Source organism: Cervus canadensis, chromosome 17, assembly GCF_019320065.1.
Source record: "Cervus canadensis isolate Bull #8, Minnesota chromosome 17, ASM1932006v1, whole genome shotgun sequence".
Classification (NCBI taxonomy): domain Eukaryota; kingdom Metazoa; phylum Chordata; class Mammalia; order Artiodactyla; family Cervidae; genus Cervus; species Cervus canadensis.
The window spans coordinates 33857287-33861561 of record NC_057402.1 but is presented as its reverse complement, the minus strand read 5'-3'; positions in this window follow the sequence as shown (position 1 = coordinate 33861561).

The window sequence follows — 4275 nt, the reverse complement described above, 5'->3', positions numbered from 1 at the left end:
GGGCAGCCTGGTCCGCCTGCTGGGGCCTCCTCCGCGGGGCCCTATGGCCCGCCGGGTTTTAGCTATGTGGTCTGTCCCACAGCTGCTGCGCCGGCTCCCTCAGCCCCTGGAGCTCCCAGCCAAGCCGCAGACCTGCCTCTGAGCACGGGAGTGAAATAGGGAGTAGGAAGGAGGCCTCTGGGGACTCAGGCCTGGTGAGTGGGGACCTGGCAGGCATAACAGGGCTGAGGTGTCAGCACCACTCTGGCCCATTTCCTTTTGCTTTGGACCCAGCATCCTGGTTGCTTTCACCTTACTGATTTCTTACCTGGGCTTTAATGAACCCCTGACTCCTGTCCACTCCAGCCTCTGCCCAGGATGTCTGGGCTGCTAGTCTCCAAAGCAGTACTGAGACTTCCTCTTTGTCGGTGGGCCTTCTAGGGGGATATGCTGAATCCTACCCCCTTGTGGGGAGAAGCTGAACCACTCTAATGCACGTCATCAGGCGCATCTTCCTTCACTGGGCCTGCGCACAAAGAAGATGGAGCTTCAGCCTTTTCCCTCTTGGCACACCCCTGGGCCTTACTCTCCTGGCCTGTAGAATGGAAGTTTGCCTTCGTGCTCAACAGAACTTGTGAAAACATGGAAGAGATCAACTTCCTGCCCATCATGTGTGGTTTCTGTCACACATCTCTGAAGTTGACATGGCCTAGAAATAGCCTGAGTGTGCACCTGGATAAATGAAATTCAGGGGCTGTCTTTGATGTGGGCTAGGAATCATTGGGAGGCACTATGTGTTATTTGCATGGAGCAGCAGAAGAGAGGATTTGGGAGAATGGGCCTACTCCAGTTGATGTGGTTAAGTTGCTGGATCAACTTGGGCAAGTCTTTTCCCTGTTCTGATTCACTCACCACATCCGATCAGTGGAGGATTGGACCAGATGGTCTCCAAGGGTGCTTTGGCAGGTTCTCTGTTCTCTTGGCAGAAATAGGAGGGGCCTCAGAAGTTTGAACACTTTGGAGTTTAAGAAATCTCTCTGAATGCCTCCTATGGGCTGCCTTCTCGAACCTTGGTCCTGGGAACTGGAAGGCAGAAATCCCCCTCTTGGGCTTATACATCCAGGAGGAAGAACCTGCCCTTAACTTGGTCTCTCCAGATTCCCCTCCTACTTTGGGAACGCCTGGAGACCACTTTGGGAGGAGACAGCCAGAGTGGACATTCCTCAGAGACCCAGGGCCCCTGCTTCCTCGTCCACCCTGCATGTGTTCCCCCATCACACTGTGCTTCAAGATGAGGCTTGGTTCTGGTGACTCAGGGCATCCGTCTGCCCTCCTAGTCCAGCCAGCAACTGCTCAACACCAGCCCCTCTGCTCCCTCGTGTGGGGTTTGATCTCTGTCTCTAGACAGGACTCCCGCAAAGAGCAACCCATTTGGTGCAGGACCACGAGCTAGATGCTGAGGGCCGGGACCGGCAGGGTTAAGCCTTCCCTCCCTCCAGCCTGCCCCCCTGCAGTGCTGGCCTCAGCTGCTTGGAATCCCTGGGGTCCTGTAGGGCCCTCCCGACAGCCAGATGGGCAGCAGCGCCAGGAGAGGAGGAGGAGGAGCAGTGGAAACAGGCCCCAGGGTACCCCTGGGCAGGGAGGGGAAGGGAAGAGAGGAAGAGAGGGAGGAGAGAGGATGGCTGTGTGGTACGGGAGCCCCACTGGCAGAGCAGAGAAGGCAGGACCCTTCTTCTTTAGCCAGGCGGGGGGGACAAGGCTGCCTCCGGGCTTTGGAGCTGTGGGGAGTTCAGGGCACAGGCCATTGTGCTCAGCCGGCCTCCGCCTGGGAGCCAGCTCTTGGCGTGAAACCCTACCCAGTGCTGGCTCCTGCTCCTCTTTCTTTTTTCTTAATAAGGTCGAATCAGAGTGAGTCAGAGGAGCCAAGTTTCCTGTTAGGCTCTGTTTGAATAAACTCTGCTCTGAACATAGCTTGGGCCTCTGCACAAGCTCCTGGGGCCAGGATTGTAGCCCTGCCAGCCATCTCTGCTGAGACTGGAGACCTGGGGTCCTGGCCTGGCCCCCAGACGCTCCCCAGGGAAGCCTGTTAAGCTCTCAGAGCTTCAAAGTCTTCAGCTATAACTTGGGAGTAATAATACCTTTCTCGTGGTATATTTGGGAGGATGAAATAAGAGGATTATGAAGAGTACCCAGCACAGTGCTGGGCATGTGGCCACTATTTTTTTCTTTCCTCTGGACTGATGAGAGAAGGGAGGGCTTCATCCCCCAGGGTGTTCCCACTTCCCCATTTTCTCTGTCCCTTTCATCTTTTTCATCTGTCTTCTGCATCCTCTTCTTGTAGCCAGCCCAGGGCACACTCCTAGGGCCGGTCCTCTCCTCCTCTCCACTCCCTTCCTTGCCCTCCTTCTCTCTTCCAATCTGGGTCTCCCAAAGTGGCTGATAAGACTCTCTTGGATCTCTGAGCCCAGAGGAGCCTAGCTGGTTCCCTTTCTGCACACACAGGACAAGACCTTGCCTGAAGGTGTCCTGACATCCTTTGATTGGAAGCAGCGGAGCCAGGGTCTGAGAGAGACCCCGGGCAGGCAGCAAAGAATGCAGAGCTGGGGTCAAATGAGGGCTTCGAGTCACCAGGCTGGGCCTGAGCCGTCTGGAGGTGAGGGGCGGGTGGCAGGCAGCTCCTCACCAGGCCCTGTTCCTAGGGCCTGGGTTCACACCCGCAGGTTTAAGACCTAGCCCTGTGGTTGAGGCTTGTTGCCAGTCCCTGGCACTCAGAACCAGGCACAAGTGTTCTTGGAAGGCTGGGGTATAGGGCTGCAAGAGCTTTTGGTAGTGTGTGACTTTGTTAAGAATCTAATATGTTCTGGAAGGGGCTGCTCCACCCCCAGGCTTCCCATGGGACACAGCCAGTGTCTTTTGATCCTGTGCTGGAACTCCAGGCTCTGGAAAATCCGGAGGGAGTGAGGAGGCCTCAGACCCAACCAGCAGAGGGTTTGGGAAGCTGAGAAAGGACAGGAGCCGTGGGATGTCTTACTGGTTTGCAGAGGAAAGGACCAGGAGGCCCACTGTGGGTCAGAATGTTTCTGTGGTTGGGGGGAAAAGATGAGGCAAGCTCCGGGTGTCCCTGTCCTCTGTCCCCCACCTGGAATGGGGCTGGACCTTATTCCCCCGCTGTGATCCCTGGCTGCTGAGCCTAGGCCCCTGGCAAAGGCTATTGATGGGGTTTGTGCGGACCTGGGGGTGGAAGCCCCAGCCCAGCTGGCAGTGAATTGTGCAGGCCCCTGCTGCTGCTTCTAGAAATTGGGCCGAGGAAGTGCTGAGTGAGGAGGCCTGGCAAGCTGGCATAGAATGCGCTGACTCTGCAGCAAGAGGACCACCAAGTGACCACTGCCAGCTGGGCCCTGCGCCCACCCCTCCCCTGCAGCCACATCTGGTGCAATGGTGGGGGAGGCAGGGGGGCTTCGGAGGTCCCCAGAGCCAGGGCAGCCATAGAGGGGCCCGCAGAAGGGGCTGGGGCCCTTTGGTTTGGAAGTGCCTCTCTTCAGGGCTGGAACTCTGGAGAAGCCCGGAAATGGGGGAGGTGAGGTCAGAGCCTTTTGGAAGGACAAATGGGGAGGTGGGGCGTGAGGAAGGGAAGGAACTCACCCTGCTCTAGGACCCAGGGGAATTTGGTGGCCCTGGCCACCTCCCACTCTGCTTTTCCTCCTAGCTTTCTGGGGCTCCCGCCTCCATGCTTCCCCTGGGAATTGGAAATACCAGCGCGGATACAGGGGTCCGTGGAGTCCCAAAGAGTGGAACATGAATTTGTGACTAAACAAGGCTAAGGGAAAGCTCTTTTCTCTTGTCTCTCTCTCCGCTTTTGTTTTCCTGCCTTTATATCTTTAACTTCCATTTGGGTCTTTCTGGGTTTCTTTACCTTTTTTTCCCCCCTTTTTTCAGAATATCCCTTTTTTCATTCATTCATTCATTTCCTCTGTCTCCCTCCATTTCAGTGGCTTGCAATCTCTATTCATTGTTTCTGTTCTTTCATATCTCCCTTACTCCACCTCACTTATTTCTCTGAATTATTCCTTCATGTGTCCACTCATGCAGTCACTCAGCATGTTCCCTGGGTGCCTGCTGAATGGAAGCCCTGTGTTGGCTGGGGGATCCCCAAAGAGCCCCACTCTAGTGGGAGTGACACAGATAAACAGATAAGAACAGAGTGGCCAGTCCTGAGTAGAGGTGCATGTTTAGGCTGACTGTGACCTTTGAGTCACCCAATAAATATTAGTTGAATAGCTGGATGAATGGTTAATT